We start from the raw sequence: 25,489 nt of genomic DNA on the forward strand, positions 1-25,489 counted from the left end.
AAGAAGTCATATTAGTACTGTAAAGAGACAGGGCTCTCAATACTTTCTGGAACTCTCAAAGCTGTTTATACTACTAAAATGAAAATGAATTTTTAAAAGAAATTTAGAACTCTGTGAGAAATGTGCTACAGTTACTTGTACACACTGCAATTTTGGATACATTCAGTTCAGTTCAGTTCAGTCGCTCAGTTGTGTCTGATCCTTTGCAACCCCATGAACTGCAGCACACCAGGCATCCCTGTCCATCACCAACTCCCGGAGTCTACCCAAACCCATATCCATTGAGTCAGTGATGCCATCCAACCATCTCATCCTCTGTCGTCCCCTTCTCCTCCTGCCCTCAATATTTCCCAGCATCAGGGTCTTTTCAAATGAGTCAGCTCTTCACATCAGGTGGCCAAAGTATTGGAGTTCCAGCTTCAACATCAGTCCTTCCAATGAACACCCAGGACTGATCTCCTTTAGGATGGACTGGTTGGCTCTCTTTGCAGGCCAAGGGACTCTCAAGAGTCTTCTCCAACACCACAGTTCATTAGTTGTGATATATTTGTATTTCAGATATAAACAGCTGTAGAATATGAGTCATTTTATAAGCTGGTTTCTTGTACCTTCCCTTTTATAAGAACCTAATGTTATATCTATCAATATCACAAATGTTGTGCTAGGACATAGATAGGTGTATAGGCTTACAATCAAAAGTATTTATTTATAGTTTTTTTTTTAGAACTAGTTTCAAGAAGTCCTTTCCTCCTTTACAACTAACTCAGTTACTTTTAGTTTGCAAATTTCTTGAGCACATTAATTCAGCAAATGTTTTATGAGCATTGGCTATGTACCAGCAGCACTGTGCTGGGCCATGGGACAAAACCATGATAAAGTATAAATTGATTGTTTCATGTAGTATTACAGATGCTATCATAAAGGTCAACTAAAGTGGAGGTGGAATTAAGTGTTCAGATTCTAGTTCCAACTCATGGGAGAAGTTAGTTTCCCCACCACCACCAAGCAATTCTCACAACACCAACTGCATGCCTTGCAATTCAACTCAATTCTGACATTAGGCAACCTAAGATAGTTCAGCTTCCACAGGTTAAGGGTTGAGTCTGATGGGGTTCAAAATGAGCCACCCCCTTCAAATGTGCCACTTTTGCCTAAAGATTATTTTGAATCAAAAGTAACTGAGACTCTGTGAGTTCAAGAGAAAATTGTGCCCTTCCCTTAACCACCTGGGGCTTCCCTTATAGCTCAGTTGGTAAAGAATCTGCCTGCAATGCAGGAGACCCCAGTTCAATTCCTGGGTTGGGAAGATCCTCTGGAGAAGGGATAGGCTACGCACTCCAGTATTCTTGGACTTCCCTTGTGGCTCAGCTGGTAAAGAATTCACCTGCAATGCGGGAGACCTGGGTTCAATCCTTGGATTGGGAAGATCCCCTGGAGAAGGGAAAGGCTACCCACTCCAGTATTCTGGCCTGGAGAATACCATGGACTATAGTCCATGGGGTCCCAAAGAGTCGGAGCGACTTTCACTTCACTTAACTACCTAGAAGAATTTAACTGAGCATCTTTCCCAGAAAAAGTTATTACCAGAGATAAGTTGTATCTGAGTGGCCCATCTATATGGCAGGGCAAATATCTAATTACCCAATATTTGCTCTTCCTCCCATAGTCCTAGAATTATCCTTCAGTCCTTGGATGTCCAAGGTCCCTACCCCATTCCTTAGCTCAAAATGACTTATATCTTTCTGTCTTTGAACCTTTCCTGTATGTGGGGTTCCAGTATACATAAAATTAAATCATCTCTTGTTAATTTGTGTTAATTCTTATAACAGTCAGAAGAATCTAGAAAGTTAAAGGCAATGTTTTTCCCTCCCCCACAAATCCTGTAAGACTGCCCTCTCACACACATAATTTGAGATGCAAGAGGCAAGCCCAGGTTGCTACCTGTACTTCTGACCAATGGCTATAAATTAGAGGTTCCAAGACCCTTTTTCTCAGGTTTGATTAATTTGCTACAGCAGTTCACAGAACTCAGGAAACTCACTAGATTACCAGTTTATTATGAAAGGTTGTAACTCAGAAACAATCAAATGGGAGAGAGGCATGGGGCTATGCCTGGGGAAAGAACACAGAACTTCCATGCTCTCTTGGAGCTTGCCACTCACTCTTACCAAATCTACACCTGTGCACCAAGTTGGAAAAAACCCTGTCCTTCTGTGTTTTTAGGGAAGCATTATTGATTAAATCATTGGCCACCAACAACTGAATTCAATCTCTAATCTCTCTCACCTACTGAAAGTGTTGTGTTTTGGGAGCAGGAGGCGGTGAATGGTGGCGGCGGATGGGGGAGGGGGATTGAAAGTGCAACTCTATTAGGTTGGTGAAAAAGTAACTGTGATTTTAGATCATGAATTTTCATTATATAATACATGATTGGCATGTTTGGATCTCCTGGCAACCAGTGTCCCTTCCTTATAATGCCTACAGGCTTTCCAAAGTCATCTCATTAACATAACAAAAACATCTTATGGCTCTTGGCACAGGAAATTCCAGTTGAGCTATTTCAAGTCCTAAAAGATAATGCTGTGAAAGTGCTGCACTCAATATACCAGCAAATTTGGAAAACTTAGCAGTGGCCACAGGACTGGAAAAGGACAGTTTTCATTCCAATCCCAAAGAAACGCAATGCCAAAGAATGCTCAAACTACCGCACAATTGCACTCATCTCACACGCTAGTAAAGTAATGCTCAAAATTCTCCAAGCCAGGCTTCAGCAATAAGTGAACTGTGAACTTCCAGATGTTCAAGCTGGATTTAGAAAAGGCAGAGGAACCGGAGAACAAATTACCAACATCTGTTGGATCATCAAAAAAGCAAGAGAGTTCCAGAAAAACATCTACTTCTGCTCTACTGACTATGCCAAAGCCTTTGACTGTGCAGATCACAGCAAACTGCAGAAAATTCTTAAAGAGATGGGAATATGAGACCATCTGACCTGCCTTCTGAGAAATCTGTATGCAGGTCAGGAAGCAACAGTTAGAACTGGACATGGAAAACAGACTGGTTCCAAATTGGGAAAAGAGTACGCCAAAGCTGTATATTGTCACTTAGCTTATTTAACTTATATTATGCAGAGTACATCATTCAAAATGTTGGAATGGATGAAGCACAACCTGGAATCAAGATTGCCAGGAGAAATATCAATAACCTCAGACATGCAGATGACACCATCCTTATGGCAAAAGAAGAAGAACTAAAGTGATTCTTGATGAAAGTGAAAGAGGAGAATGAAAAAGTTGGCTTAAAACTTAACATTCAGAAAACTAAGATCATAGCATCTGGTCCCATTACTTCATGGCAAACAGATGGGGAAACAGTGGAAACAGTGAGAGATATTTCTTTTGGTCTCCAAAATCACTGCAGATGGTGATTGCAGCCATGAAATTAAAAGACACTTGTTCCTTGGAAGAAAAGCTATGACCAACCTGTGTGTGTGTTAGTCGCTTACTTGTGTCCAACTCTTTGCAACCCCATAGACTGTAGCCTGCCAGGCTCCTCTGTCTATGACCAACCTAGACAGCATATTAAAAAGCAGAGACATTACTTTGCCAACAAAGGTTCTAGTAGTCAAAGCTATGGTTTTTCCAGTAGTCATGTATGGATGTGAGAGTTGGACTATAAAGAAAGCTGAGTGCCAAAGAATTGATACTTTTCAACTGTGGTGTTGGAGAAGACTCTTGAGAGTCCCTGGGAATGCAAGGAGATCCAACTGGTCCATCCTAAAGGAAATCAGTCCTGAATACTTACTGGAGGGACTCATGCTGAAGCTGAAACTCTAATACTTTGGCCACCTGATGCAAAGAACTGACTCACTGGAAAAGATCCTGATACTGGGAAAGATCAAAGGCAGGAGGAGAAGGGGACAAAAGAGGATGAGATGGTTTGATGGCATCACCAACTCGATGACATGAGTCTGAGCAAGCTCCAAGAGCTGGTGACCGACAGGGAAGCCTGGTGTGCTGCAATCCATGGGGTCACAAAGAGTCGGACATGACTCAGCAGCTGAACTGAACAGGAAATTGCAAGGGTTTTAGGAGCTGTGAGCCAGAAGCCAAGTTCAAAGACCAAATGTATATGAAAAATACATCTTGGTCATCTGAATAACCAAACATATATCTTGTATAAGCCACAATATTGTAGGAAGCATAAACAGAGTGCTTATTTTGAGATAGTAAGACATCGGGAAAGCTTCCTTCAGTAACGAAACCTGAGCAGAATGTAAGTATTGATTAACATGGTTACTGTATGTGTAGAATTGGGGTTAAGGCAGGTAAGAGATGACTGAGAGAGAACAGGGAAGAAGGTACCACCTAAGGCAGAGAAAAGCAAGGCCAGAAGACAGAGAAAGCAAAGATTATACAAGCTCACTCCGAGTGATTAGCTCTGAGCAGAGCATAGAACACAGTGTTCAGATTTAAGGAAGGAGATTTGAACAAGATTTGATTTTAAAGGTGCTTAGAGACAAGGTTGAGGACTTTGGATTTTATCCTAATTGCAGTGGGAAGCTATATTATTTTCATATTGCTGCTCTAACAAATTATCTCAAACTCAGTAGCCTAAATTTAAGATAACTTAGTGCCCTAAAGGGCTTCCCTGGTGGCTCAGACTATAAAGTATATGCTTGCAAAGCAGGGGACCAGGGTTCGATCCCTGGGTCTAGAAGATCCCCTAGAGAAGGGAATGGCAACCCACTCCAGTATTCTTGCCTGGAGAATTCCATGGACAGAGGAGCCTGGTGGGGTACAGTCCATGGGGTCACAAAGAGTCAGACACAACTGAGCAATTTTCACTTTCACCTTAGTGGCTGAAAACACCACAGATTTATTATCTTACAGTTCTTGAGTTCAGAAGTCCAAAACTGGTTATCTGTGCTGCCTTCCTTCTGGAAACTCTAGGAGAGAGTCCATTATCTTTTCTTTTCCAAGTTCCAGAGGGTGTCCACATTCACATTTCTAAGCACATGTATCCCTTACAAAAATTCCAATACTACAATGTCATATCTCCCACTTTCACATTTATAAAATGATTACATTGGGCCCACCAGGATAATTTACCCATCTCAAGATACTCAATTTAATCACATCTGTGAAATTCCTTTTGCCATGTGTAAGGTAACATTAGTCACAGGATCTGGGGACTAGGATGTGGAGATTTGAGGAGAGAAATTATTCTACCTACCACGGAAGCTATTTCAGGTTTTAAGACAGGAACTGAAAGATCTGAGTTAACATAAAATTAACTGAGAATCAATGTTATAATTCATGAGTTTCTGTATTTAAGTAATAGTAGGTAATCATGTTAAAAAATCTCTCTTTTTTTTTTTTAGGTATCTGCTTTACAGCCAGTATTTCTCCTTTCTTTTCTCTATTGATCGATGAATGTGTATGTATAATTATAGGGACAATAATAAGCACACAAAGAGTATGTGGGGAGGAGGCCTCCTATACCTAAAAAAATCACTCATGTTCAATAAATACATTTGGATTCTTAGCCTGAATGCATAAGCACATGAGAAGTCAAAGGCAGCCCATGCTGCAAAGATAGGCAGATCTGGATAGATGTGTGTTTCTTGGACAAGCTGCTCGAGCTTTTTGTGACAGGTTCCTCACCTATTAAACAGGCACAATACCTGCCCAGTAGTTTTGCTGTAAAGATTAAATAGTATAAAATTGGCAATAATATTTTTTCTTTTTTTTAATTTATTTATTTTTAGGTGGAGGATAATTGCTTTGCAATATTGTATTGGTTTCTGACATACATCAACGTGAATCAGCCATAAGTGTACACATCCCTTCCCTCTTAAACCTCCCTCCCACCTTCCACACCTCTCTAGGTTGTCACAGAGCACCAGGCTATAGCACAGGCAACTATATCACAAGCAACCTGTGCTATATAGCAACTTCCCATTAGCTATCTATTTTACACATGGTAATATATACATTCCAATGCTACTCTCTCAATTTGTCCCAGTTTCTCCTTCCCCCACTGTGTACAAAAGTCTGTTCTCTATGTCTAAGTCTCTATTCCTGACCTGCAAATAGGTCCATCAATACCATTTTCAAATGTATGTGCTAATACATATTTGATGTTCTCTTTCTGACTTACTTCACTCATATAATGGACTCTAGGTTCATTCACCTCACTAAAACTGACTCATCACGTTTTACGGCCAAGTAATATTCCATTGTATATATACCACAACTTCTTTATCCATTCATCTACTGAAGGACATCTAGGTATCTTGCATGTCCTGGATACTGTAAATAGTGCTGCAATGAACATTTGGACAATGTACATGTGTCTTTTGCAATTATGATTTTCTCATAGTATATGCCAGTAGTGGAATTGCTGAGTCATATGTTAGTTTTATTTCTAGTTTTTTAAGTAATCTCCATACTGTTGTCCACAGTGGCTGTATCAGTTTACAGGCCCACCAAGAGTGCATTTCCACATCCTTTCTAGCATTTATAGTTTGTAGATTTTTTGATGATGGCCATTCTGACAGGTGTGAGGTGATACCTCATTATAGTTTTGATTTCAGTTCAGTTCAGTCGCTCAGACATGTCTGACTCTTTGCGACCCCATGGACTGCAGCATGCCAGGCCTCTCTGTCCATCACCAATTCCCAGAGTTTACTCTAACTTATGTCCATTGAGTCGGTGATGCCGTCCAACCATCTCATCCTCTGTTGTCCCCGTCTCCTCCTGCCTTTGATCTTTACCAGCATCAGGGTCTTTTCAAATTTGTCAGTTCTTTGCATCAGGTAGCCAGAGTATTGGCGTTTCAGCCAATGTTGAACACTTTTTCATGTGTTTATTAGCCACCTGCATTTCTTTTTTGGAGCAATGTCAATTTAGGTCTTCTGTAAAATTGGCAGTAATATTTTGACCTTCACAGCATTAGGCTTTTATAATGGGAAAGGTATCACATACCTATGCACATGTTCTGTGGTACCTTCTCAAATACAGAAATTAGACAAGAATAATATAAGCCAGATATTGTAGGGTGCAAAAAAAAATACTAGTTATAATTCCTCACACTTAGTCTAACATAACAAAATAGTATTTTTAAGAAACAATAGTCAATATAAGCATTATTGTAACTATTCAATTGTTCAAATACAAAAATAAAGAGTTGTGAAATATGTTCATTATGGATATTTTACACAGCTCTTTCAAATTAACATCTTTTTAGGAGCCATTGCTGGCCTGGAGCTTCCCAGTGCATTTCCTCAGGCCCAAGCTGGCAGCTGTATTCTTTTTCTTTATTATCATTCCTAACAGCTGTTAAAGAACGGAAACTGGTAACATTCATGCTCCCTGGGTTCCAAAGTCATTTCCAATCTTTTTTTCTTTCTCCAAACTTTAGTCATCCCAAGAGTGTGAGTGCAAAAGATATTCAGAAATCTGAAAGAGGCTTAAAATCACATTTTCTTTAAAACACTAAAATGGTCCTCAGGCCACTTTACCATTCTGTCCATTAGAAGATGTGTATATAAGCTAATGCTAGGATAAGGAAAGGAAGGCCCAAATTAATGAAATGCGTTTGTGGATGCTCATCACAGCCAATATCCGGACACATATAAATGAAGTTCCCTTTAGATGACAGACATTATATAATGGAAAACACAGTAGGTATGAAGTCAAAAAGCCTTCATTTTAATCCAGCAGCTGGAAGGGTATTTACAAATCATTTATTTTAATTCCCTCACATTGTTGATTCATTTCACTCAGAAAATATTTACTCAGGCCCTATGATGTTTTGGGCACTGTGCTAGGCACTGGAGAGAAAATGAGCCAAAATGACAATGGACAAAGTCCTTGGTCATCCTGAGTTTAAGTAAATATTCTTATATAACTTCTTTTTAACACTGAATTTTTTACATTAACTCTTTAATACATTTAAATGAATCCTGCTGAATAAGAGGAAACAGCCAAATACTGTAGTACTCAATGAATAATCTATTAATTACTGAGTGATTCTTAAACCCTTTAAAAAATCATCGCTTATTCTGTTTTAGCCCTTCCTAGTGCTGTACTATGCCTGTTGAGTCTAGAACCATAACATGCTATTATAAATGTCTCAAGTTTTAACAAATTTTTAATTGAAAAAATTAAATCTGTTTTTTTGCTCTTTTTTCCTGGGTTTAATTAGCAAATAGAAGATACACTGGTCTTTGTAAAGATTTTCAGAGGGTAATGTTGGTTACATGTAATTTTTATTTAAATGCTAATCTTAGAATCAAATGGCCAGTGATTCTTATAATTGGTTGTTTCTTACATATAAGAGCTATTGATCATTGTTTCTGGAGAAATGATTGACTTTAAGTACAACACAGGTTTGTAACTAGACAAGCCTGGAATATCTGTATTGCCAGAAAGTAAGAAAATGGCTTAAAAAAATTGATGGATGTGTTATAAGGACATAGGTATCAGACTGAAGAGGGTCTACTGGCCAAACCTGAGACAATCTGAGCATCAATATTAAGTTCAGCAATCAATTATAAATCATTTAAAAATAGGAATCTGTAAATCCATACCAATAATAATCAGATAAATAATTAAATGAAGGAGAAAAATGGGCTCTGCTTATAGAAGAATGACAAATGCTGACTGAAGACTAGGGAGGGGGCAGTAAAGGTTGAAAAAAAATTATTTTGCAAATATCTCAGTAAAGATTGAATCAGGAAAGAACAGTTAGTGAAGGCAAAATCCAGGAGAATATTTTGCTGAGAAGAAAGATATTTACATGGTCTTAAAATGTGTTCCTGTAGCCTGCTTATTTGTTATAATGGGGTAAATATTTATTTCAAAATAGAGAAATTATCTCCACAAGTGATAAAAATTAGTATTACCAATAGGGGCAGATGTACATAGGGTGCTTCCAGATGTAATAGCCCGTAAAAGACAACATCGCCTAATGACATCTTCTGATTGTGCTGTGCACAGCACTTTCAGAAAACTAACATCATGGCATCTGGTCCCATCACTTCATGGCAAATAGATGGGGAATATTCCACACATGGAAATAGTGACAGACTTTATTTCTGGGGGCTCCAAAACCACTGTAGATGGTCACTGAAGCCATGAAATTAAAAGACGCTTTTCCTTGGAAGAAAAGTTATGACCAATATGGACAGCAAATTAAAAAGCAGAGACATTACTTAGTCAACAAAGGTCCATCTAGTCAAAGACAATTGGAGAAGGAAATGGTAACCCACTCCAGTGTTCTTGCCTGGAGAATCCTAGGGACAGGGGAGCCTGGTGGACCGTCGTCTATGGGGTCACACAGAATCGGACACGACTGAAGCGACTTAGCAGTAGCAGCAGTCAAAGACATGGTTTTTCCAGTAGTAGTCATGTATGGATTGGAGAGTTGGACTATAAAGGAAGCTGAGCGCCAAAGAATTGATGCTTTTGAACTGTGGTGTTGGAGAAGACTCTTGAGAGTCCCTTGGACTGCAAGGAGATCCAACCAGTCCATCCTAAACGAGATCAGTTCTGATTATTCATTGGAAGGACTGATGCTAAAGCTGAAACTCCAATACTCTGGCCACCTGATGCGAAGAGCTGATTCATTTGAAAAGACCCTGATTCTGGGAAAGATTGAAGGCAGGAGGAGAAGGGGACGACAGAGGATGAGATGGTTGGATGGCATCACCGACTCAATGGACATGAGTTTGAGTATGCTCTGGGAGTTGGTGATGGACAGGGAGGCCTGGCATGATGCAGTCCATGGGGTCACAAACAGTCAGACACAACTGAGTGAATGAACTGACTGACTGATGTTAATTTTACTCAATTGATAACTGCACTGGGGTTATATATGAGAATATTATTCTTCTTGAGAAATACACACAAAGTTATTTAGGGTAAAGGGTCTAAGACAAATGGACGTTAAATGACTCAGGTGTTTTTGATGATGCAGAAGAAAGAAAGATGGACAGAGATAGATGAGACAGGTACACAGCTTATAGATTAAGAGAACATGATAAAGAGAATAATATAAAATATTAGCATTATACATATATGAGAAAGTGTATATAAATATTCTTTGTACTTACTTCTGCAATTTTTGTAAGTCTGAAAGTATTCCAAATAAAAAAAATTAATAAAAAATAAATGTAAAATAGTGAAACAGTGGGAGATAATTAGTCAAAAGCCTTTTCTCTGAACCATCCTATCAAAGTAGACTTTCCTATTATTCTTTGTTGCTTCATCCAGATAATGCCTTTTGTAGCAGTCAAATGATTTGAATTATTTGTTTGCTTATTATTTCCTGATTATCTCCCTGTAAAATAATTCCTGAGCACAGGAATAATGCTTGTTATTGTTTACCATTACACCAGCATCTCATTTAGTGAGTTGTACAAGGGAGACAGAAAAAACATCTTTTGATTAGATGGTGGGAAAACTATTTAGTTTTATACATTTATATTAATATCTAGGTACTTTCAACTTTATCTTTCATTTCTAGTTTTTTAATAATGTGATATATAATTCACATTGCAGGACTGAGTGAGATAGAGAATACATATCTTGAATTTACTTATGAAAAGTATTATGAAGAATACTATTAGAGTATTATTCCTAAAAGAATGTGATATCTACCTTCATTCAAAGTACTTAAAATGTAGTCAAGAATAAAGCAAGTTATTTTATTTATTATGATCCCTATAATTCAAAACTTTGGCCTAAAGGTTACATAATATTATAAATTGTTAATCTCAATGAATGAAAATACTGAAGTAAAATAAAACTTCTATAAATATTTCTGGCTTAGTATCTGTATCCAAGTATGTAGATTTTGGAACACTGTTATTAATGAATCAATTATACAGTTAAGAACCTGAAAACCCTCACTGTTAGAATAATACTGAAATTATGACAGTTTTTTAAACATTGAAGTGGAATGACAAATTTGAAACATTGGAAAAAGAAACAAAGCATTGAAAAATGCCACACAACCAAAGCTATATTAATAATGACTTCACCTAATTAACAATGAGTGATTTTATTGCATGGTTACTTTTGGTTATTCATTAGTTACTTTCACCTTTCAAATAACACAAAATATCTAAAATTGTATCTAAGTGAAAACAGTTTTGAAATGGTTTTATTTAGTAAAAATAATATGTATAACCACTGATTGTGACATAAAGTTCTAACAACAAAAAAGAGTTGCTAAGTATAAAACAGCTAACCTTTTAAATACTAAAATAAATTTAGAGAAAAAATAATAGAAAAAAAGTTGTTTCCAACTTTGAGCCCGACAGAAAACCAACTATATAGTTCTGATTCCACCAGAATAAGCTCCTTTGATACAAAATGTTAACATTTAAAGTGGTGACCCTGGTGGCGGGCAAAGAATGACAGACAACAGCTACACTAGTCTGAGTTTACAGTCCTATAGGGGGTAAACATGGACTAATGAAATGCCAGAGACTTAATAGGAGTTTTAGGATGCAAGTTAGGAGTCTTGAGTAATCAAAATTAACATTACCAATGAACAATATGAAAATAAAAGAAAAAAATTATATATACAATAGAAGTAATAAAGAATAAAATATTGTACTTAGGAATAAATTTAATAAAGGAAATTATAGATCTGTAAATTGAGAACTATAAAATATTGTAGAAAGAAATTAAGAAGGTCAAAATAATTAGAGAAAAATTCAATGTTCATGTATTGGAAGACTCAATATTAAGACTGCAAATCTCCCCAAATTTGTCTGTAGATCTATCATAATTATTAACAAAATTCTAACAGTCTTTCCTGTAGAAACTAAAGACTCCACCAGAAAATTACTAGAACTAATCAATGACTATAGTAAAGTTGCAGGATATAAAATCAACATACAGAAATCCCTTGCATTCCTATACACTAATAATGAGAAAACAGAAAGAGAAATTAAGGAAACAATTCCATTCACCATTGCAACGGAAAGAATAAAATACTTAGGAATGTATCTACCTAAAGAAACTATAAAGACCTATATATATAAAACTATAAAACACTGGTGAAAGAAATTAAAGAGGACACTAATAGATGGAGAAATATACCATGTTCATGGATTGGAAGAATCAATATAGTGAAAATGAGTATACTACCCAAAGCAATTTATAGATTCAATGCAATCCCTATCAAGCTACCAACAGTATTCTTCACAGAGCTAGAACAAATAATTTCACAATTTGTATGGAAATACAAAAAACCTCAAATAGCCAAAGCGATCCTGAGAAAGAAGAATGGAACTGGAAGAATCAACCTACCTGACTTCAGACTCTACTACAAAGCCACAGTTATCAAGACAGTATGGTACTGGCACAAAGACAGAAATATAGATCAATGGAACAAAATAGAAAGCCCAGAGATAAATCCACGCACATATGGACACCTTATCTTTGACAAAGGAGGCAAGAATATACAATGGATTAAAGACCATCTCTTTAACAAGTGGTGCTGGGAAATCTGGTCAACCACTTGTAAAAGAATGAAACTAGAACACTTTCTAACACCATACACAAAAATAAACTCAAAATGGATTAAAGATCTAAATGTAAGACCAGAAACTATAAAACTCCTAGAGGAGAACATAGGCAAAACACTCTCTGACATACATCACAGCAGGATCCTCTATGACCCACCTCCCAGAATATTGGAAATAAAAGCAAAAATAAACAAATGGGACCTAATTAACCTTAAAAGCTTCTGCACATCAAAGGAAACTATTAGCAAGGTGAAAAGACAGCTTTCAGAATGGGAGAAAATAATAGCAAATGAAGCAACTGACAAACAACTAATCTCAAAAATATACAAGCAACTCCTACAGCTCAACTCCAGAAAAATAAATGACCCAATCAAAAAATGGGCCAAAGAACTAAATAGACATTTCTCCAAAGAAGACATACAGATGGCTAACAAACACATGAAAAGATGCTCAACATCACTCATTATCAGAGAAATGCAAATCAAAACCACTATGAGGTACCATTTCACGCCAGTCAGAATGGCTGCGATCCAAAAGTCTACAAATAATAAATGCTGGAGAGGGTGTGGAGAAAAGGGAACCCTCTTACACTGTTGGTGGGAATGCAAACTAGTACAGCCACTATGGAGAACAGTGTGGAGATTCCTTAAAAAACTGGAAATAGAACTGCCTTATGATCCAGCAATCCCACTGCTGGGCATACACACTGAGGAAACCAGAAGGAAAAGAGACACGTGTACCCCAATGTTCATCGCAGCACTGTTTATAATAGCCAGGACATGGAAGCAACCTAGATGTCCATCAGCAGATGAATGGATAAGAAAGCAGTGGTACATATACACAATGGAGTATTACTCGGCCATAAAAAACAATAGATTTGAATCAGTTCTAATGAGGTGGATGAAACTGGAGCCTATTATACAGAGTGAAGTAAGCCAGAAGGAAAAACACCAATACAGTATACTAACGCATATATATGGGATTTAGAAAGATGGTAACAATCACCCTGTGTACGAGACAGCAAAAGAGACACTAATGTATAGAACAGTCTTATGGACTCTGTGGGAGAGGGAGAGGGTGGGAAGATTTGGGAGAATGGCATTGAAACATGTAAAATATCATGTATGAAACGAGATGCCAGTCCAGGTTCGATGCACGATACTGGATGCTTGGGACTAGAGCACTGGGATGACCCAGAGGGATGGTATGGGGAGGGAGGAGGGAGGAGGGTTCAGGATGGGGAACACATGTATACCTGTGGTGGATTCATTTTGATATTTGGCAAAACTAATACAATTATGTAAAGTTTAAAAATAAAATAAAATTAAAAAAAAAAAAAAAGGACAGCAAGTTAAATACCAAAAAAAAAAAAAGAAATTAAGAACCTGGAAGAGGCAAAATAATTTTGAAGAAGAAGAAGCATATTGGAGGACTTAAATTTACCTGATTTCAAATCTTAGTAAAAAGGCATAATAAGATAATGCAATATTGGCAGTTAGATAAGCAGTTAGAATAGATCAGTGGAACAAAATTGATATTCCAGAAAGAAACCCTTACATTCAAAGTCAACTGATTTTCAAAAAGGGTGCCATAAAGTCAATCTAAGAGGAAAAATAATTTTTTTAAAAAAATAGTACTGGGACAATTATAAATACATTTGCAAATAATAAAATAAAAATTTAAATTAAATTTAGACCTTATATCACATTATATACAAAAATTAAATCAAAATGGATCATAGACATCAAAATGTAACAATTAAAACTTAAAAACACGTAGGAGAAAATGTACAAGAAAATCTTTGTTACTGTGGGTTAGGAAAGTGTTTTTGGACAGGACAACAGATGTACAAACCACTAAAAAAAGAAAAAGCTGACAAATTGGACTGCATTGAAGTTAAAAATTTTGTTCTTATAAAGACAATATTAAGAGATTGAAAAGACAGATCACAGAGAGGGAGAATGTATTTGATAACTATATATCTGATAAAAGACTTAGACCCAGAATATACAAACAAATCATACAACTCAATAATAAAAAAAGACAGCAAAACTGAAAAAGAAGCAAAAGATCTGAACAGCTAGCTCACTAAAGAAAACACAGTATTGGCTATTAAGCATGTGAAAGATGTGCAACATCATTAGCTGTTAAATTAAAATCACAATGACATATGACAGTAGACATACCAAAATGACTGTAATTAAAAGACATACAATACCAAGTATTGACAAGGATGTGAAGAAACTAGAACCCTCATGTGTGCTGGCCAGAATGTAAAACAGTACCACCTCTTTGGAAAACAGTTTAGTACTTTCTGGCTAACCATTAACCATAAATCATAAACCGTAAACCTAACATATAAATCAGCCAATCCATTCCTAGAAATCTACCAAAGAGAAATGAAAATTTATGTCCACACAAAAACTTCCATGTGAATGGTCACAGGAGTCATTGATCATAATTAAAAGCTAGAAACAATTCAAATGTCTAACAATATTCAGCAGATAAACAAAATGTGGTATATCCACAAAATCCAACCAGGATGGTAAAATCCAACCAGGATGGACTTAAAATAGGCTTTTGATAATCTACAGAGTGATGAAAATGTTCTAAAACTGAATGGTTGCACAACTGTATAATTTATTAAATTTGTTTAATTGTACATATAATGGGTAAATTATATCTCAATACTCTTGTTTACAAAAGAATAATTTGCTAATGATGGATTAACAAAGTGAGAGAAACATTCTGAAGTAATTCTTTAATAGTCTAACATGTTCCTTGCATATACCCATTACCTACATATTTCTATTTTATATTGTGGCCATTCTCCATTAAATAATATTATGAGACAGCTATTTCATCAGGATAGGATTATTACTAACAACAAGAGTATTAATACAAAGAAGTCGTTTGGGTTTTTTTTTCCTTTAAATTTCAAAATACATTTCTAAAACACCTGGAAGCAATATTAGCTTTGAGACTACTTTCCCAAAAGGGACGTAAATTCTGCACAACGTACCCCACCCAACCATCTACCCCTAGGCTGAAACATGCAGTAACCAGCTAGTGGTAACAATAAAACCAGTACAATTTTGAAGAATCTAAATGGATAGAAATTCTTGGCTCCTGTATTTGGATAAAGCTCAAAACACAGACAAAATCTTTGAATTCCTCATTTTTAAAAAGGTGAACACAGCAGAACTATCTAGAGGGAAGATCTAGGAAGAAGGCCTCAGAGAACTCCACCATATTTCCACAGTTCTAAAGTAGCAAGGAAGCAGCCAGCCTGACTTGTGCATTAGAAAGGCAGAAATAGCTGAAAGAGAGAGAATAAACTCCACAGAGATCTCAGAATTCAAGGGAGAGTCAGAGCCTCCAAACATTGTTATTACATAAGCTCCTCAGCATAGATTTGATTCTGGGAATGGAAGGAGGGAAGGGAATGAAACCTTGAATTTCTCAGATTACACTTATTTCTCCTGGCAGAAGGTGAGCATAAAACAAAGAACAAGCATAAAACAGAGAACAAGAAATAAGAAGTTACATTTCTCCCACACCAAATTTCTAGACTGAGATTTATGAAGTAATATTTCTCACTCTTTTTGGTATTATCACCCCTAAAGAGAGCCTTCCTAGACATTTTCCCCCTTAATTACCCCTCATAAAATTTTAAAAACACAGATATTCTGTGTATCTATTTATGTGCCACATTTGTATGTGCTTTACATATTTAAAAAAAGTTAAGTTTTTTTCACCTCTCCCAAGAATCACTTTTTGCCCCCACTTGGGAGCAGAATGAGATATAGAAACGAAATGTTGAAAAACTGATGCCATTAATTCATGGCCAGTACTTTACCAAATACTTATTCAGCATTTCACTTGGTCCTTTCTACAAATTTATGAGTACTTCCCTAATAGCTCAGTTGGTAAAGAATCTGCCTGCAATGCTGGAGAGCCTGGTTTGATTCCTGGGTTGGGAAGATCTACCAGAGAAGGAACAGGCTACCCACTCCAGTATTCTTAGGTTTCCCTCGTGGCTCAACTGGTAAAGAATCTGCCCACAATGCAGGAGAGCTGGGTTCTATTCCTGGGTTGGGAAGATCCCCTGGAGGAAGGCATGGCCACCCATTCCAGTATTCTGGCCTAGAAAATTCCATGGACTGTATAGTCTATGGGGTCACAAAGAGTCGGACATGACGGAGCAACTTTTACTTTCATAAATTTATGAAATACTGTTATTCTCATTTCACAGATAATTAAATGATTACTCTTCTAATGATTAGTTAAGCTGGAATCATGAGAAATGCTGGACTGGATGAAGCACAAGCTGGAATCAAGATTGCCAGGAGAAATATCAATAACCTCAGATATGCAGATGACACCACCCTTATGGCTGAAAGCAAAGAACTAAAGGGCCTCTTGATGAAAGTGAAAGAGGAGAGTGAAACAGTTGGCTTAAAACTCAACATTCAAAAAACTAAGATCATGGCATCTGGTCCCATCACTTCATGGGGGGCTATTTTGAGGGGGCTCCAAAATCACTGCAGACGGTGACTGAAGCCATGAAATTAAAAGACGCTTGCTCCTTGGAAGAAAAGTTATGACCAACTTAGACAGCATATTAAAAAGCAGAGACATTACTTTGCCAACAAAGGTCCATATAGTCAAAGATATCGTTTTTCCAGTAGTCATGTATGGATGTGAGAGTTGGACTATAAAGAAAGCTGAGCACTGAAGAATTGATGCTTTTGAACTGCGGTGTTGGAAAAGACTCTTGAGAGTCGCTTGAGCTGCAAGGAGATCCAACCAGTCCATCCTAAAGGAAATCAGTCCTGAATACTTACTGAAAGAACTGATGCTGAAGCTGAAACTCCAATACTTTGGCCACCTGATGCAAAGAACTGACTCATTTGAAAGGACCCTGATGCTGGGAAACATCGAAGGTGGGAGGAGAAGGGGACGACAGAGAATAAGATGGTTGGATGGCATCACCTACTCAATAGACATGAGTTTGAGTATGCTCCAGGAGTTGGTGATGGACAGGGAGGCCTGGCATGCTGTAGTCCATGGGGTTGCAAAGAGTCGGAAACGACTGAGACTGAACTGACTGGAATTCAGAAGTTTGAATTCAAATTATATGATCTTTCTACTTTCCATCTTGCATTAGAAAATATTTTATTTTGGGAATAATAGCAACTATCTCCTTTAAATAATGTAACTTCAATACCCTGAATCGCTAGAAAATATACTAAAGGAAATCACCCTACACAGGAGGCAAACTGACCAAGTGACTATTACCTTGTTTGCCTCTAATTATTAGGGGTTTTAGCCTCATCTTCTGGAAGAGTATTTAACTTGCTTCCCACTTCAGAAAGACTGAGGAACAAAGAAACAGCAGACAATTTGAAAGAAATTTCTGCCTAAAACTTACCTAGTAATTTGTGCCACAAAGCAACCAAGGATATACCAGTGACCCATATTATAGCATTCTGAAATCTTCCATACTGAATAAGATGAATCTAATGGGAAATAGATGGGGAAACAGTGGAAACAGTGTCAGACTTTATTTTTTGGGGCTCCAAAATCACTGCAGAAGGTGACTGTAGCCATGAATTAAAAGATGCTTACTCCTTGGAAGGAAAGTTATGACCAACCTAGATAGCCTATTCAAAAGCAGAGACATTACTTTGCCAACAAAGGTTCGTCTAGTCAAGGCTATGGTTTTTCCTGTGGTCATGTATGGATGTGAGAGTTGGACTGTGAAGAAGGCTGAGCACCAAAGAATTGATGCTTTTGAACTGTGGTGTTGGAGAAGACTCTTGAGATTCCCTTGGACTGCAAGGGATCCAACCAGTCCATTCAGAAGGAGATCAGCCCTGGGATTTCTTTGGAAGGACTGATGCTAAAGCTGAAACTCCAGTACTTTGGCCACCTCATGCGAAGAGTTGACTCACTGGAAAAGACTCTGATGCTGGGAGGGATTGGGGGCAGGAGGAGAAGGGGACGACAGAGGATGAGATGGCTGGATGGCATCACTGACTCGATGGACGTGAGTCTGGGTGAACTCGGGGAGTTGGTGATGGACAGGGAGGCCTGGCGTGCTTCGATTCATGGGGTCGCAAAGAGTCGGACATGACTGTGCGACTGAACTGAACTGAACTGAATCCTAGTAATCATAAATGCCTTGGACTGATCCAATACTTCTGGTACAAAATGAGAGAATCAACAGGACAAAGAGTTGGTGAAATACCAGCCCAAGACAGAGGTAGCAGAGGTCCCCAAAGAATGAAAGAGTTTGGCATGTTTGTGAAACTAAGAGAATTCTAATATGGTTGGTATTAGTTCTCTTTGGGGTTTACCAGAATATTTTTCATGGAAATCATCTGACATGTTTTAATTACTCTTTTCCTGTTTCTATTTGGCAAAATAAATACCATAAAAGAATAACATAATCAGTAGATAAATGACAGGGATTAGAGTAATTCAAGTAGTAAGACGAAGTGAGCAAAAGCAGATGGGTTGTGCCAGATCAGTTTTGGTAGTGTTTGAATTATTACATCCACATAGTGGACACAACAAACCACCTCTAGATTCTAATTCCTTTCACACTAAAAAAGGAAAAATCCATCATTACCTCTCAAATTCAGGAAATTCAGATATAAGTGTGGTTTTAATAAAAGTGTTTAAAACTCACTTGATTTTTAAAATAATATTTTTCTTTAATATCCTGAGAAAACAATTAGATTAAAAGGCTTTAACTCACTATACATTTCACATTAAATTGAAGGTGTTAGTATTGAAACACAGAAGTATAAGTCAACGGAAAGACAATCCAATGATTTTATATGCTACATTTTTCCTGGATAAAGGAAGATATCTACCTAGCTAGCTACAACTGAACATTCTGACTGAATCAGGATATCTGTTTAAGGTAAATGGCATGATAATGTATTCAAATAAGCAGATTTTTTGAAAAAATGTAAAACTGTTTCTTAAATGCAGCTGTTAGGCAAAGTTTAAATAATGTCCAAATGAAATGTAGGAAATCAAGTTGATGATTTTATGGCAGCCAGTGCACAATGTTTTCTTACATTGCTAATTTGAGTATGTAAATAGAGTAGAAGAGCTGCCTAGATTTGTATAGCAAAAAGAAGAGGTCAAAGACAAATGAACAGATTATAGGAATCATAGAAACTACTTTCTTCATGCAGAATAGTTACTTACAGTGTTGTGTCAGTTTCAGGTACACAGCAAAGTCATTCAGTTATACATTTTTTTTATCAGATTATTTTTCATTGTAGGTTATTACAAGAAAGTGAATATAGTTCCCTGTGCTATACAGTAAACCCTTGTTGTTTATCTAATTCATATACAGTGGTGTGTATCTGTTAATTCCATACTCCTAATTTACCTCCACTCTCCCCTCTATCTCCTTTGGTAATTTTAAGTTTGTTTTCTATGTCTGTGAGTCTGTTTTCTCTTTTTTTTAAACTAAATTTATTTACAATAAATTTATAATAAATTATTGTACATTTTTTAGATTCCACATATAAGTGATATCATATGTGTCTCTGACTTAACTCACTCAATATAATAATCTTTAGGTCCATCTATGTTGCTACAAATAGCAATTTTCATTCTTTTTATGGCTGAGCAATACTTCATTGTGTGTGTATGTGTGTCTATATATATATATGTGCCATATCTTCTGAATTCATTCATCTGGTGATCAGCACACTGCTTCCCACTGTAAACAGTGCTGCTATGAACACTGGGATGCATGTATCTTTTTGAATTAAGAGTTTTCATCTTTTCCAGCCCAGAAGTAGGATTGCTGGATCATATGGTAACTCTATTTATAGATTTTTAAGGAACCTCCATACTGTTTTCCATGGTGGTTACACCCCTTCTCTCTACACTTTCTCAAGCATTTATTATTTGTAGACTTTTTGATAACAGCTACGCTGACTGGTGTGAGGTGATATCGCATTATATTTAGATTTGCATTCCTCTAATAATTAGTGATGTTCAGCACCTTTTCATGTGCTTGTTGGCTATCTGTGCAAAAGCTTTTTAAGTTTGATTAGGTCCCACTTGCTAATTTTGGCTTTTGCTTCTTTTTCCTTGGGAGAGTAATCTAAGAATTTAAGTCTTCAAACCATTTTCAGTTTACTTTTGTATATGGGATAAAAAAGTGATTTACATGAGATTGTCCAACTTTCCCAAAACCACTTGCTGAAGAAAATGTTTCTTTCCATTGTATATTCATGCCTCCTTTATTAAAGATTAACTCTGATCATTAATCTTAGGTGTGTGAATTTATTTCTGGGCTCTCTATTCTGTTCTATTAATCTATTTTTGTGACAATACCATGCTATTTTGATTATTGCAGCTTTGTAATACTGTTTGAAGCCCAAGAGGGTTATATTTCCAGCTTTGTTCTTTTTTCTTAGGGTTGCTTTGGCAGTTCTGGGTTTTTGATGGTTCTATATAAATTTTAGGATTATACATTCCAGTTCTGTGAAAAATGTCATGGGTAATATAATAGGGATTGCCTTAAATCTGTGTATTGCTTTATATAGTATGGCCATTTTAACAATATTTCTTCCAGTCCAAGAGCATGGGACATCTTTCCATTTCTTTGAAGCATTTTCAGTTGCCTTTATCAATTTATTTTAGTTCTAAGCATGTAAGTTGTTTACCTCTTCAGTTAATTTTATATGGAGGTATTTTTTTTTTTTTGCAGTTTTAAATGTGATTATTTTTTCAGTTTCTTTTTTTCCTGATATTTTATTGTTAGTGAAAGAAATGCAACAAATTTCTGTGTATTAATCTTGTATCCTGTTACCTTGCTGAATTCATTTATTACTCCTAATAGTTTTGTGTGGAATCTTTAGAGTTTTCTTATTAGACTATCATGACATCTGCATATAATGACAATTTTACTTTTTCCTTTCTGATTTGGATACCTTTAATTTCTTTTTCTTATCCAATTGCTGTGGCTAGGACTTCCAATACTATGTTGAATAGAAGTGGTGAGAATGGGCACCCTTGTCTTATTACAGAGCTAAGCAGGAAGGATTTCAGCTTTTCACCACTGACTATTATATTGGCTGTGGGTTTGTCATAAATGGCTTTTATTCTATTTAGCTATATTCCCTCTATATCCACTTTAGTGAGAGGTTCTATCACAAATGGATGTTGAATTTTTACCAAATGCTTTTGGTGCATCTATTGAGATAATAATGTAAACTTTGTCTTTTCTTTTTTCAACGTGGTATATCACATTGATTCATCTGTGTATGCTGAACCATCCTTGCATCCATGGAATGAATCCAGTTTGGTAAAGGTGTATGATCCTTTTTATGTCTTGTTGGAATTGGTTTGCCAGGGTTTGTTGAATATTTTGCATCTATTTTCAAAATATTGGCCTATAGTTTTATTTTTTGGTAATGTCTTTGTCTGGTTTTGGTATCAGGGTGATTGTGGCTTCACAGAATGACTCTTTAAATGTTCTCTCCTCTTCAATCTTTTGGAAGTGTTTGAGTATATCAATATAAACATTCATTTTATGTTTGGCAGAATTCCCCAGTGAAGCCATTTCCCAGTGGTCTTGAATTTTTGTTTGCTGGAAGTTTTTTTTTTTTTTTTTCCAGATTCTATAATATTTTACATCCAGTGATAGAGCTGTTCAAATTATCTGTTTATTCTTGACTCAATTTTGGTAGGCTTTATGTTTCTAGAAACTTCTCCATTTCCTCTGCTGCTGCTAGGTCGCTTCAGTCATGTCTGACCCTGTGCAACCCCATAGACGGCAGCCCACCAGGCTCCCCCATCCCTGGGATTCTCCAGGTAAGAACACTGGAGTGGGTTGCTATTTCCTTCTCCAATGCAGGAAAGTGAAAAGTGAAAGTGAAGTCGCTCAGTCGTGTCCGACTCTTAGCGACCCCATGGACTGCAGCCCACCAGGCTCCTCCGTCCTTGGGATTTTCCAGGCAAGAGTACTGGAGTGGGGTGCCATTGCCATTTCCTCTAGACTGTACAATTTGCTGGTATATAACTGCTCATAATAACTTCCTATGACTTTTACATTTCTGTAATCTCTAATACTGGCTGTTCTTTCTCCCTTTTCTATTCTTATTTTGTTTCTCTGGATTCTCTCTCTCTTCTTCTTGGTGGGCTCAGCTAGAGATTTGTTGATTTTGTTTACCCTTAAAAAAAAACAGCACTTGGTCTTATTGATAATATTTTTTATTAATCTCTATTTCACTTATTTCCTCTCTGATCTTCATTATTTCCTACCTTATGGTCACTTCGGGCTTCTTTTTCTAATTCTCTCAGGTGGTAGGTTAGGTGTTTATTTGAGATTTTTCTTGTTTCTTGAGGAAGGCCTGCATTGCTATGAACCTCCCTCTTAGAAATGCTTTTGCTGCATCCTATAGATTTTGTAAGACTGTCCTTTCTTCATCATTTTTATGGAGGCATTTTCTGATTTCCTCTTTATTTTCATTATGACTCATCTGTTTTTCAGTAGCATGTTGTCTCTCATAACCGCATGAAATTGAGTGACAGATGTGGCCTCAACATGTGCCATATATTGACCACATCCTCATACTTTCTTCCATCTCCTCTATGTACCAGCAGTAAATAAGGATGGTATAAACTATCTGGCTTGAAAAACAGCTCATCAGGCTGAGACTGGAGAAAGATATGCAAACCTGAAAAGTTGGTGTTTCTCCAGCTATAAAAAATGAACAGAAAATAGAGGGAAAATGATAGTGTAATTCCCCTTAGCTGTTTCCTGGGTGCTTACTGGGAGACAGAAAGAACCACAAAATATTCCCTCTCATGAAACTGGAGAAAGGACTTGGAATCTAGTAATAGAAGACTGTCAACCACTCCTTGATTAGAGTAGCTTAACAGTAGAACCTGCAAATCCATCTGAGATAGACCATAAGAATGAGACAAAGGCATGTCTAGGCTAGAAAGAGCAAGGAACAACCACAGTTTTCTGTGGATACCTTTGGTACAAAAGAGAATCCTAAGTTTCCTGTAATCTTATAAGAGGCTACAAATGTTAGCTGGGCACATTAGTCAATCCACAAGTCCCCAAGAGGGACCTTGGCATGAATTGTAGAAAAGTCCCTGGGGTGAAGGTCAAAGGACCACTTAGGTCATGAAATTTCATGGAGACCCAGCTGAGCACACCAGCTACCCAGTATGACACACTAAAGCACCAGCACTGTGGTCACCGTGCTAAGAGGGCATTAACAACTAACCACTAATCACTGAACTTTTAGATCACTACCAGCACGAGTCAACATAAAGCTCTCCTGGACTATTTGGATTACCTCCCAGTAGTAACCCAACTGGGCAATCATATACACATATGCACATTCCCCTTCCTACCAACACCATACAAGTTTCTAACACCTTAAGAAATTAGAATCAGGAAGGAATGGAAAGCACTTGAAGGGAAAAGAAGCTTGATATGTAGAGTTTTAAACTTGACTAATAAAATCTATATTTGTTTAAAGAAACATCAATATGTCTACTAGTCTAAAATAAGTCCTCTGAGCGAGACAAAGCAAGAGTTTCTCTTTTAGAGAAGTCTGTATAGTTATAAAATAAGAGCTTCATTTTCTTTAAAATTTCATTAACTTTTGTGAACTAATCACAACCATGAAGCATCCTATCAGATACTCTGAAAACAAAATGGGCTTTTCCTCAAACTGAACAAAGATAAGAATAAACAAATCTTTAAAATTCTGTAAGAAATTACACTTAGAAATGCATGAATCTAATGGTATCTTAAAAATGTGAAGAAAAAATGATAAAATAATTATCTGTTTAATAATGGAGCTGAAAAAATCCTAAATTTGAAGTTACCTCTAAATCTCTTATAAATTTTAGTTTAAGCTTAAAAAATAAACATATAGTTTTCCATGGAAATCAAATCAATTTTTCCATCAGATCAAAACTGCAGAAACTATAAATTTTTAACTATTGAGGGTAGGAAAACTTCAGAAATACTTCAAAATGACAGAAGAAGAATTAATTAATTAGGCTGAAATAGCAATAGCAAGTAGTAGGCTATAATACCAGAAAAATACAGGACATGTAGTTGACAAAAAGTTCAAATATGTTTCAACTGCCTGATGAGGATAACCCAAAGCAAATGCAAAATAATATATAATTAATAATACACCTACAAGTTCATGTAGTATTTCTAGAAGAGCCAATCAGGACTGTGATGGCATAGTAAATATGAGTAACAATGAAAAAAACTGAGACTCTTTGGTGTGGAAAAATAAAGATTTAGTAATGGACATAATATCTAACATCTATCTTCCAACAGACAAAGAGCTATTTCATGGGCACACGGAGAAGAAATCAGGCTTATCCTATTTGACTTATAGGCATTTGAGAATAGAACTTGTTACAGTCAGTGGTAGGTTTTGGTGATAGATTTTTATCTAAAACAATAAAAATATTCTAACAACAAAAACTGTTGAAGTTGTCTTGTGTGGTACGGAGCTCCCATCACTCTAAGTACTTAAAAGAAGTAGTAGTACATACTCAAAGGTAACAACTGAGAGGAAAATCCACACACTGGATATAGAGGAGTAGTAGTACATACTTAAAGGTAACAACTGAGAGGAAAATCCACACACTGGATATAGAGGACAAGGTTAGATGGCTCTAGACTGACTTCCTGTCTGGACAATCCCATGAATGGAGGGGCCTGGTAGGCTGCAGTCCATGGGGTTGCTAAGAGTCGGACAAGACTGAACGACTTCACTTTGACTTTTCACTTTCATGCATTGGAGAAGGAAATGGCAACCCACTCCAGTGTTCTTGCCTGGAGAATCCCAGGGACGGGGGAGCCTGGTGGGCTGCCATCCATGGGGTCGCAGAGAGTCGGACACGACTGAAGCA

The 25,489-nt window shown here is 36.8% G+C and overlaps 1 protein-coding gene and 1 long non-coding RNA gene across 5 annotated transcripts in view; both read right to left on the reverse strand.

The window, feature by feature from the left end:
• Positions 1 to 25,489, reverse strand: part of ANGPT1 (angiopoietin 1) — a 475,361-nt gene that overhangs the window by 439,327 nt on the left and 10,545 nt on the right. The window lies entirely within an intron of this gene.
• LOC147359204 (uncharacterized) overlaps positions 1 to 25,489 on the reverse strand; it is a 47,969-nt gene that overhangs the window by 21,645 nt on the left and 835 nt on the right. The window lies entirely within an intron of this gene.

The sequence above is a fragment of the Bos grunniens genome, chromosome 14 (assembly GCF_055505025.1).
Source record: "Bos grunniens cultivar Pamir isolate PY7600 chromosome 14, Bosgru_T2T1.0, whole genome shotgun sequence".
Taxonomy (NCBI): Eukaryota; Metazoa; Chordata; class Mammalia; order Artiodactyla; family Bovidae; genus Bos; species Bos grunniens.